A 13,181-nucleotide genomic window follows, 5' to 3' on the forward strand; every position below is an offset into this window, starting at 1 on the left:
AAGGGTTGACGATGCTTATAGTTTTGCTTGTTGCGTTGCTTTTAATATAACTGACGAAATCAGATATAGTCTAATTGCAGCAAATATGATGTTGTTAATGTACGTACACATGACTTACATATATAGATAACTCCTACTAGTTTCATACGAACAAAATTATTGATCATGTTGCATTGTGCGAATTCATCGTGCATCCGTTTGATGTCCTCCAGGAGTGATTGACTGAGTTTTCGCCCAACTTCGTCGGTGGATGTTCTACTGAAATGAATAAGGAATTTGCAATGAACGATATTGATATTACATTATACAGTACACAACACAAATCGCAAAACGGCATGAAAGAGACGGATTTTGATGAAAATGGAGACGATGTGTAGACAATATACGCCTGATTCGCCATCGTTGGTCGTGTAGCTGTCTTCGTCTGCCTCATCGACCACAATTTGCTATGTAGCTGGTTACATGTTCGAGTGACGAACTCTAGGTTTATAAAGGAATCGTCAGTTTGACTGTTGCTCCTTCACGAAGTAGAAGATAATCACACCATCAAGTACTTGTGCGACTAGTTATGAGCTAAAAGATCTATTGCTCAGCCACCGTGATTAATGAATAATGTACGATCAATGAAAATTTTTTCAATACATCCTTTGCTGTCCGTATGAATCGCATATGTGTTCAACGATTTACATTCAATGACGATGAGGAAAATTGCGATTTCTAAACGACAAACGTACCTTATCACTGCTGACTATTATCATTTAACGGGGAACATTAACATGTTTTTTTGACAGCATACAACACAAATTTATTTTGCGATTTTCAATACAGGAGGTAGAGAATTACAACAATTAGTGAACGTCAATCATTTCTTATCGATCTTTACTTTTATCATTTCCGAACGTCGATTACATGGCTGTGTTGACCAAATAAATCGCAAATGTGTTCTCCGATGTTCATTCAGTTTAGGGTATAGGGTTTATGTTATAGAGAATCGGGTTGAGACTTCATGTTTAATTTTCGTCTCGATTTGTACTGTATTATGCTATACGTACATCGATTTCTGTATTGAAATCGTTACTTTGTTATAAAATTTTCATTAAATCGATGCACAGTATTTGAACTACGAATCATTGTAAATATGTATTAAGCGTATATGAATGACTGTTATAGATTTCTCATACAAATCGCAGCCGGATGACTGCGTAAATCGCTATACAGCGAATACGAAATCGATTCACGCACCACCAAGCACGGACCACAAATCATCATCGACAAATTAAAATTCAGCGAATATGAAAGTCTTCCTCAGCAAGATCAGTGGACGTCTTAGGAGTACCGCTGCGGCTCGAATAAGAAGGGAAACCCAACAATTTTTCAGTAAATGAGCTCTGCTGTAAACCCTAAACTCTTAACAAATTCGACAATGTGGAAATCGGGTCATGCAAAGAGGCATGACAACTTAATTAATAGCCCAAACGAGATTCTTGTGTACCAGCTTTCTCTTGCGAATTCATCAGAGCCTGTCATGAAACAAAAAATATAAAACACTGCCTTAAGTTTCACAAGAAATGCAAACCGCACCCCAACATTGATTACATACCAAAAGACTTGTAAAACTGAAGCTATTGTTGCCGGAAATCTGGTCGGGAGGAATAAAGGTTAGCACGTTGGGTATTACGTCTTTAGAGTATTGCTGCATGTTGGACATTACACGAGTTAGATATTGACAAACTTCACGTAATGGGAAGCAATATAATGTCTTACATACCTGTTCATGAGAAGGACTTTGTTGCTTTTGATTAGAGGTTGGTTGTTTCTTAGACCTTTTCTTGCCAACCAATTCTAGTGCACCCTTTGTCCTCCGACGGCTGCGATCAGAGGCATGTTTTCTTTTGATACCCTTCGCTTCATGAATATGTCCATCATAATCAACAACGTTCACTACTGACTTGTTGAAGATGATGTTTAGGCTACAACACAACTTCTCAGGAGTGTCAAGCGAAGCATGAATTTCACCTACGCTTTTCGATCCCATTATCTTCGACTGATATTCATTCACTGCAACAGACTGAAGGTTAATTAACTGCACGTTTTCAAGTAACTCCCTTGACGCTTTTCTCATGCATACATAGCCTTCTTCACTTCTCAATGCCAAATCAGCAACATGCATAAATGACCTACACAGTTATTGGTAACGAAAGGCTATGTGACACTTCTCGTCGACACCAGATTTACTCACATTGTCCATATCAAGCATTTCAATATTTGCTTGTCTTCTCCATCTTCACATTACATAAGACTCCGGTATTTCTTGTATCTTCTCTTGATTAAGTGCCTTTAATGCATGACAACATAAAATACCTTTGAATTCATACATTTTGCATGAACATTCAACTCTTCCATTGTCCACATTGTACGTGACATGTGCTTCTTGCCTTTTGTGATGATTTTCGCCCTCCCATAAAATACGGTATTTGCGCATATTCTCGGTTTGCACGGGTCCTTCTATATTGCAATATTCATGACATGAAACACCTCTTTCTTGATCCATTCAAATACAGTTAGTGTATACATATCTGCAGGTCACATCAATATTTTTATGCCAAAAGTTGGAGGTCGTGTATTGAAGCATTTCACGTCTTGTTCAAGCTTATTCTATCTTAGACCGTTTATAAATAATTCATATTATTCCATGATGCGAAACATTGTTAAACATAAATACAGGGTTTTTTTTAGCGTGGCATGCATAAATTCAACTCTTTGTGTGCTTATCATACCTGCACAAAAGTATTGTCTTCTATATGCCAATGCCCACTTCTTTTTTTCTGCATATAAATTTTGTAACCACAGACAATCTTTAAGGTCGTATGTCTGAATCATTTCCTCCCAATCAGACATAAAGGTGATCTCGTCTACGCTCTCAAGTATACACCTAGTAAACTTTTTATCAAACCTTGTCTTTTGATTAAATATGTGTCCTATGTTCTTTGCTGCATTTTGAAAGATATGCCACAAACATAGGCGATGATGTGCATCTGGCCACACATGAAGCACTGCAGCTGCAATTGCGTGATCACCATCTGTAAGTACAACTTCAGGTTGTTTCTCGTTCATTGCCTGTGTAAATACTTTGAACAACCACTCAAAGTTTTCCTTGGTCTGGTCATACAAAAACGTGCCGCCTAATATACAACTCTGTGAGTGATGGTTTACTCCGACAAACTGCGCAAATGGCCACTGTTCAATATTAATCTTTACTGTAGTATTAAATACAAGCACATCATTGAAGCATTCATAATCTACTCTTGACTTTGAATCATCCCAAAACATATTCACAACATATCCATCTTCATTCAGTTGCATTGCACTAAAGAAACCTGGGTCATTGCTTGATTTCTTCTGTAAGTAATCAACCAAAGAACATATTTCTCCATTCTTCATGTTATCTGTCCTTTTCTTTCTCAAGTGGTTTCTTAGATCCAAAGGTGTGAATGGCACATTATCGCGACCACCATCTATGTGGGCAAACAAATTATATGTCTTTCTTGGTGTAATGTCGACGCTATCAGCTATTTCAGCCATTACAGCATGCGCTACAATTACTTTACGATGTAACCTTAATATAGGAGTCATAAATGATGCAGATAAATCATGATTATGATCACTGATTAAAGTACGAACTAGAAAATTTTCATTCGGATGTCTTCTCAAAACCATTCTTGCTTGACATCCACATCTTGATTCTGGCATGCTCCTTGTTGGATTTCTCATTGATTTCTTCTAACCTTGCTTGGAACAAACATATGTCTTTCTCACCACACAACTCTGTGCATTTTTTGACCAAGAAAACCTTCTCACATTCAAGCCAACTTTTAAGGCATAATCATTATAAAATTTATATGCAGCTTCCTCATTATTAAACTGCATTCCTTCTACCGGAACATAGTCAAGTGTACTTCCATATTCATTCGCAGTGCCTACACTTTTATTATGTGTACTGTCATGATAATCTACCTCATTATTGAATTGCATTTCTTCTACTGGAGCATTGAAGTCAAGAGTGGGTCTAATGCCTGCACCCTTCTTATCATGTGCATCATTAGTGCAGATATTCAATTCTTCAGTTGCGTCATTAGTATAGATGTTCAATTCTCCATATCTTTCAATTGATTGAGCTAGATCATCTTCATTACAACCTGATGATAAGCTCAACAATGTTATAAGCAATATATCAGTTTATGTTGCCAGCAAAATAGCAAACAAATCGATATTAACTAACAAAACAATACCTCACAAATCGGTAGTATGTTACTAATACAGCGGTTTGAGATACAATGCATATAATGAGTGAATGTAGGATACCTGATGGGGTAGAGACCCTTCCTAGCATTTATAAACAAGCATTCTTGTCAACAGGTCCCAGCGTCTTACAAATATCGATAAGTTTCCAACCATCGTAAGAACAAGATCTACCTGCAGTAACAAAACAATGCCTTAATGGCACACAAGACGACATACGTTCTTCTTCGACAGCATGATGAGATGGAAAGCTACTCACGACGCTTTAATGGCACTGGTCAGAATGTTTGTGCGTCATTGCTTTCTTCCATAATGCCTAACGACAACGCAAAAGAAGAGAAGACATGAGAATGTTTTGTAAGCAATATATCATGTTGCGTTAGCAAGCACATACGTTTACTACGATTTAATCAGAATGCATATAACAACGGATACCGATAAGGGTTAGCAAGTCAAAGAATCGATTTAATGAATGATAGTATAAAAGCAAGTGCGGTTTGATATTTGCTTATACTGAGCATCGAGTTGTCACTTACCATGCCAATAAAAGACACGAAATGTCGTACATGTGTGTTGACGATAACGCTGTCAGTAGATCCAAGAGGCTGTGAAGCGAGTTCAATAGAAATTGCTGAGAGAGCAGCGATTTGAATGTGTGTAACAATGTGTTTCTGCACGCACACATTTTCAAAGTCTGTGTACAAATATCTTATGAATACATATTACAAAACATATAATATCTTACAAATCGATATACATATCGAATAATATATTGAAAATCGATACGGCAGTTCAACATAATAACTTACAAATCGACAATACAAAACCATAATATCTAAAAGGTCGATAAATATATCGCACAATAAATTACAAATCGATACGGAAGAAATTGAGCATAATAGCAAACAAATCGATATTAACTAACAAAACAATATCTCACAAATCAGTAGTATGTTACTAATACAACAGTTTGAGATACAATGCATATAATGAGTGAATGTAGGATACCTGATGGGGTAGAGGCCCTTCCTAGCATTTGTAAACAAGCATTCTTGTCAACAGGTCCCAACGTCTTATAAATATCGATAAGTTTCCAACCATCGTAAGAACAAGATCTACCTGCAGTAACAAAACAATGCCTTAATGGCACACAAGACGACATGCATTCTTCATCGATAGCATGATGAGATGGAACGCTACTCACGATGCCTTAATGGCACTGGTTGGAATGTTTGTGCATCATTGATTTCTTCCATAATGCCTAACGACAACGAAAATGAAGAGAAGACACAGGAATGTTTTGTAACACAAGGCAGGCACAAGAAGGCAACAATGTGTTGTAAAATAGGATAAAAAACAAGGCAGAAACCTCGACTGGAGACGAAGACAAAGTTTGCGTTGACAATAGGAGCTACTGTTACAGCAGATGGCACAAGAGTTTAATGAATAGCGAACGTCTACACCTTAAATAGTTAACATCAAACTTTCTAGATGGAGGACTTTTTTGTCCTTTTCTCAAACCGTAGTTTCCCAACTTTTGAATGGAGGATATTTTTGTCATTTCCTCGAACCGTCATTTCAGGGCAAGAAAAGCAAGTAAGGGTGATTAAGTCTTTGCAACAACACCAGAGTCCGATGCAAAATTATGTCAACATACACGGGAATACAAGCCCCATGTGCGTAAATACATGGCGCTCATTCGCCCCCCGAGCACAGACGTGGGATTCAGTGAATCATTGGGGGAGAGCATACACCACCCTCTCTCATTATAGTGGTACACAACACTACCATGGGGAATCCTTTTAGGCTCCTTTCAAGGCTATTTTGTACCACTGTTTGAGATCCCTTAAGGGCATTTTTGTATCACCAGGGCATTTTGGTGGTACGGACATGCTTCCTTACTGAGGGGTGTGGTGGATATTGAAGATGATTTATATTATTTTGCTATTTGTTGGGTAATGTTAGATTTGTAGAATGATTTGGTTTATGCTTTTAGTTCTTAAGACAAGATTTGTATATCGTTTGATAGTTCTTTTGTGATTTTTGAAGTGTTCGGCTTTGTGATTCATGCTTCTATTTTTGCCTTCAACCATGGTTGTGTTAGTGTTATCCTATTATCCGCATAAACCCTTATTCATGTTGAGTTAGTGTCTAAGTTTTTGCTACCCACTTTCTCATGAGTTTTGGATCTAGCTGTAGTTTGGTTTTGGTAGGGATGTCATGAAGCTATAATTAGTTTAAAGGTGTTGAGGTAAACTTTGCTCCAGTTCACGTTGCTTACTTGGTGGTGAATCCATTTATGGGGTAAATCATTGCTTTGGGGATTGTGCGGTGGTTGTAATGACAATGAACCACATAAAGAGGGAAGGGACCGTCCAACCAAAGAAAGGTCCAAAATCTACAACCAATGACAATCTAATGGCTCCCCTTCTCCTATGCTTGAGCATCTCATCAATTAGACCTCATATATTTGTTCTTTATAATTTATTTAGTAAAAATATGTTTTACACGAAGGCTCTATAAGATATAGGCATGTTTTTCGAAATACAAAAAATTGACTGCTTACAATACATTTAAAACTTTACAATACAAAGTATTGTGAACCGTTGATTTTTAGCGATTTTAAAAACACATCTAAACATCATAAATTCACAATCCAAAATATGTTGCTTACTAAATGAATGATAAAAATCCAATATATAAAGTTCAATCGATAAAAAACTTGATCGTTAGAGAAAGAACACAGTCCTGTGGTTGGATAGTCCCCTTTTCCTCTCTCTCTCTCTCTCTCTCTATCTATCTATCTATCTATCTATCTATCTATCTATATATATATATATATATATATATATATATATATATATATATATATATATATATATATATATATATATATTAGAGCATAGATGCTTGAACATTAGGTGCTTGCGATATGTGCTTGATAGGTTTTTCAGGTTTTTTTCATTTTATTTTTAAATTTTGACCGTACATATGTGATCTATGTACTTGATTTTATAGGGATCACCTCTTGAAGTGTTCAATTCTGACACATGAGTGGGTTTTTATAAGGTTCAAAAAATCAGCGGTCTAAAATTTTTTAGGCTTCAAATATCATTTTTTCATCGAAAATAGATGCCCAACACATTTATGGGGTCAAAAATGCGAAAAAAATAGCAGAAGAGAAGGAAAACCCATCAAACACATATATAGGGATAATATTGTCTACACTTGTAGGTAAGGAACCACTAGTGAAAAATATAATATTTTTATTTTTTTCAGTTTTTTTATACATTTTACCTCCAAATGTGATCTATATATTAAGTTTACTAGAAACTGACCTTTGGATCATACTTTTTCTCACATATATTTCACATTTTATGAGGGTTGAAAAATCAATGGCTTATAATGTACCAAACTTTCAAACATCAATAAAACATATATTTACGTCCAAAAACTATGATTAGGAGTTGATTCATATATATAACATGCATCATAGGACATGTTGGGCATCGAACATAGTCCGACATGCCTAGTGCACTCGATTCATTTTTTTTTTGGTTTTTGGATATTTAGCGGCCATCGCTAAATATCAAAAATGCAAAAAAACAATGCACATCGTTGATCGTGTGCATGATCAGTAGTGCTTGTTTCGTCCGACATAATCCTACTATACATATATATTTACATATGGGTAAATATTGGCTACTAATAAAGGTAAGGAACTAATGATCACTCTTTTCTTCAATTTTTTTATATTTTTTGGTTTGTTTAATTGAAAACTTATTTTGAATCATGTGATTACAAAAAGACATATAATAAGACAAAAAGGCTAAATTTGTTAGGGGTTAGGCAGACCCCTAACAATTATACAACTATACAACTAGGTTTTGAACGTGCAACATCCCAACACAAGGTGATGTGCACTAGCTGCTCCTACCAGACTAGCGGAGCCCTTCTTGTCTTGTCTAAGAATTAGGTAAAAAAAAAATAACTCAATCCATTCTGACAAATTTTAAAAGGTTAGATATGTATCTTAAATATTTGCAAACTGAAGTGGCTAAAACATAAATTTGGGATATATGTGTATATTACCTCAACCCATATTCCAAAGACTAGTGTTACCATCATTTCACCATACTTGAAATGTGGACAAAAGAAATAATGGGCTAGATAATTTCACTCATTTTATGTTCTCTCAGTATTCTTGCACCCATTTCCTTTTTTTTCTTTTGATGATAAAGAACTCTTGTTGAGAGTCGAGTCATTTAATGGGCCCACCCTGTGTGAGGTAAACCTTGTGTGGGGTCACCGACACCCAAGCCTTTACGGAGCCCACCAATTAAAGACATTTGCACACTTGAGGAGTCAAACTTGAGACTACTATAAAATAAGGAGATAATAGATACATAACTACGGCTTATGAAAGCCATAGTTAAATGTAGTTATTAACTAGGGTTTAATAAGAAACTATAGCTAATAATGAGTCCTGAGACTTTTAATTATAGTTTTAACTGTGCTCAAATAGTGCACATGGTATATCCTTTTAACTATGATTGCAAGGAAGCCATAATCAATGTTTTCAAGTATTCACGGGTTGGGTAATGTAATGCCCAAAAATTTTATTCCCAAAATCATGATATATATATATATATATATTAAGTAGGCAGTAGATTGAGTTGGGTCCAAATGGACCCAACCCAAACCCCCCTCCCAACACTCTTTAAGTGTTTTGGGTTTGGGGTTGGATCCAATCATATCTAACCCAAACCCAAAGCCACACCCACCACCATTGAGAGGGGGTTATAAAACCCCATCCCTCTCTCAGTCAATTTAAAAAACCCAACCCCCCACCGTCCCTCTCACTCTCTCGATATTCTCTCACTCTCCTCTCTCAATTCTCTCTCTCTCTCTCAATTCTTTTTCTCTCTCTTTCTCTCTCTCTCTCACCATCAGGGAGATGCACCCAACCGTCACTGTCGCCAAGGTGAGACCCTGCCCACCTTCTTATTTTGCAGTTTCATTAAGAATCGATAGCAACTGCTGCTGCTTCTACAGCTGGTCTAAGGCCACCCAAGTCCCGCCGTCACCCTCTCTATTCTTCTGACAGTAGCAACAAGTGTTGTTGTTGTCCCTTGGATTGTCACCATGAGCCAGAGTGACCTGCACCACCCTACGCTCAGGGTGCCTCCTGGGTTGCTGGGGGACTAAGCTCGACATGGTCAAGCCCCCACCAACCACCCTTAGTGTCAGGCTGGCTGGAGGCGGCCATAGCCCCGACACCCTATGGTTTTGTGCTTGGCTCGAGCTCAACCGAGCCCAGCTCGGTTGAGCCCCAATCAAGCTGAGCCCCCCCACTCTTATGGTTTCGTGCTTGGATCGAGCTCAACCGAGCCTGACTCAATGGATCACTAGCCAAGCCACACTCCTTAACTCTTGGTTTTTGAGCTTGGCTCAAACTCAACCGAGCCCGGCTTGGTGAAGACCTAACCAAGCTTAGTTAGCGAACTCCAATTGAGCCTGACTCAGTTCGATGACAACCTAATTAGCATGGTTCAACCTCGATTGAACCCGACTCAGCCTAACCAAGTGGAGCCTAGTTCGATTCACTTCTCAACTAAGACAACTTGGTTCATTCTTAAACTGAGCCAACTCGGTTTAACTGATACCAAGCTCGGCTTGGTTTAGCCTAAATCGAGCCAACTTGGTTTAATCGATACCAAGCTTGGCTCGGTTCTACCTAACCGAGCCCGACTCAGTCCAGTCAACTCGAAATCAGTTCGGGTTCAACCATGCTGCCACCGTAGTTGCCACCTCTACCAACGATATGTTTTTAATCATCTCTCTCACCGCAGTTTTTGCAAGAATCTTTTCAGTGCTTCGAACTTGCACAATCTACGAATTTTCGTACCTTTGGCCTGAATAACGAGGCACGGGCAAGCTGTCACTTTTCAAAGATCGTTTTTTTTTAGGTAGGAAAAATACATGCCATGATCATGGTTGTGCAATTCTAATACATGTATTTTATATTTACGTCATATATATATATATATATGTATTATTTATTTAAGTATGCATTTTTTAGTACTCTCGCTTTATTTAAATTACGCACATATTTATTTACAATGGCATTTATGCAAACACAACTTAGTTATATGTGTATATATACCTACATATGTATGTATAATTTATTTAAGTATGCAGTTTCACATACTCCTATTTGCTTTAAATTATGCATGCATTTATTTATGTAAACAGTTTTGAGCATGTTTGCTTTATTTAAATTATGCGCGTATTTATTTATGATGGCATTTATGAGGATACAACTTTGTTATGTGTATATATACATACATATATATATATATATATGTATGATTTATTTATGAACACGGTTTTGCATACTCTTGCTTTCTTTAAATTATGTATCCATTTATTTACGTACATAGTTTTGCTTACACTTGCTTTATTAAATTATGCATGATTTACTTACATACGCATAATTTAATGTGTGTACACGTGCTTTCATGCTTTTTTCAAAAAAAAACACATATGCAAGATTTTACGCTCGCAAGCATCAAACATTCTCAATTATTGAGCATTATGAAACCTTAACCGTGCATGGTTCGAACATTAAAATGTTGTTCAAAAATGAAAATGTTCGATACATTTAAAAAATACACAATCAAAACTATTTTTAAATGAGAAAAATATAGAACTTCAATTATGTGGACCCTGATCGCATGTATATCAAGTTCTCTGATATGCATCTGGGAATAACCTAGATCTACATCAACTTGAGGATCGAGATATCGTTTTGGTAAACAATTATCTCCTACAATACCCCTATTGGTTTTAGAAAAACAAAAGCATTAATCATTTTTGAAAAAATAGGTTGTTTATCATCACTATGTACTATAAATCATGTGAGACATGCCCATACATTGATGAATGAGTCAAAGTTTATGACAAACCTTGTAGTGCAGCAATGCACTATCCTATAAAAAATCACATGCAAATTCAGGGATCGCCTTTACATGCAAGATGCTCTATCAGTTTCAAGACCAAAGCACGGTGAATGAGTTACAATAATAACAAACTTGTGAACCTACCTAGAACGGGTAGATGATGTCCACCCGAGTGAGACATATATCAAATATGCTAAAACCCCCTTAGTAATAGAGGATTCAATAACTCATTCAACCATAATGCCTATCTAGAGAGGATAAGAGGTACAAACTTTGATGAGCAAGTTGTTAACAACTAAGCTCCATGAGTGGTAATGACTCAATGTCCCCAATCATCAGAGTTACGAGACATGACTACCAATTATTACCCTAAGTAGTAGATCCCACAACTTCTGCAGAATTTAGGATGCATTCTTGTTTATTTCAGCCTTTTGAAATTTATCTCTCAGTTGCTACACTATCCCATTTAGATCAGACTCAGCTAATCATTCAGGTTATCAATTTACATAAAATAATAAACCTCCGAGTGGTCTCAGTTGTTTCTACGATTTTATCATGTGAGTACCCATAGGTAGGTAAATATCGAAACAATGACATGATGCACATACTGTTTATTCAAAATAAAAATGATATCCCACTTATACAAATTCGTGGATCGTTTGGTTGCATGTGATACAATATTTCAAATCATGATTAATACTTGTATTGGTTCTATATAACTGTGTAACATCGTTGTACCCATCAGGCTTTCATGGGTCTGACCCTTTTCATGGGATCTAGGTGATGAGTAAACTGTTGCTACAAGCGATGACGCGATAACGTGACGATATCAAGAATTTATTCTTTTTATTGTTCTCTCCTGAGCACATTTTTGATATTTTGTATATGGACTTTTGTATAAAACTATTTTTATCTAAATCCTTAGTTTGAATCTTTATGGTTTTGAATGATTGTGTGAAAATGCAGGCCCAAATCCGAGACATTTGAAGACCCAATGCATTTGCTGGAGATTTCTCCTGTAACTTGCCCAAGGTTCGCTAACTTGATCTTTTCAAACTACTATTCCACTAAACTATCATTTTAACTCTGAAAATGATTAACTACATTTTTTTTTTTAAAATTTTACAAGTTAAATTTTTTGAGGCATTACACCTAAACCAGGTCCTTTAAGTTTTGGACTGAAAACCCTAGTCGAACCGCTTACCGAGCCCAAACCACACTCACCCAATTAGCCGTTTGACCATGTTTCTCATTGTTCTGCCCTAACCGCAATCACGAGAAACCTTAGACCTCTCTCCCACTATGTCAACCAGGGCTCAACACCCTCGACATGTGACCCATAGGTTCCATGACTCAAAAACTGCAGGTTTGATCTTCTTGAGACCGTCAGGCTCAAATTGCAATATTCGTTTATTGTAAATTCAAATCTACATTTTGATTCTTCTTCCAAGCCATCCATATCGAAAAATCTGGAGTGCATAACATGCACTCACATTGATTTCACAAAATTCATTTTCAAAATCAATTTAGAAGATGTGAGACGTTAGTTTCAAGCCTCGTCTATTACTCCATGAGAAGGTGATGCAATGCCATGTTTGACTTTTGTTTGTCCACATACAAAGTCCAAACTTTCAGTTAAATAATATAACATGCAAATTAGATCAAGAGAGTGTATAAATACTTATATATCAAATAATGAAAAATGAATATAAAAGCAAGAGTAAACATAAATAACTGAATAAATCTAGATATTACCTTTTTTTATTTCAAGTTTCGTTAGTCTTTTAGACACCAACTTGCAGTCTTTCTCTGCCAGAACCCCTCCTGAAGCATATATGGTGGTCTAAGAGTCAGCTCCCCACTGCCTGAAAGCACCTTCACATAGATGTGACGGTGTGAAGAATGAATCTGGCCACACCT

This window comes from Nuphar pumila, chromosome 3 (genome assembly GCF_984573655.1).
Source record: "Nuphar pumila chromosome 3, dmNupPumi1.hap1.1, whole genome shotgun sequence".
Taxonomy (NCBI): Eukaryota; Viridiplantae; Streptophyta; class Magnoliopsida; order Nymphaeales; family Nymphaeaceae; genus Nuphar; species Nuphar pumila.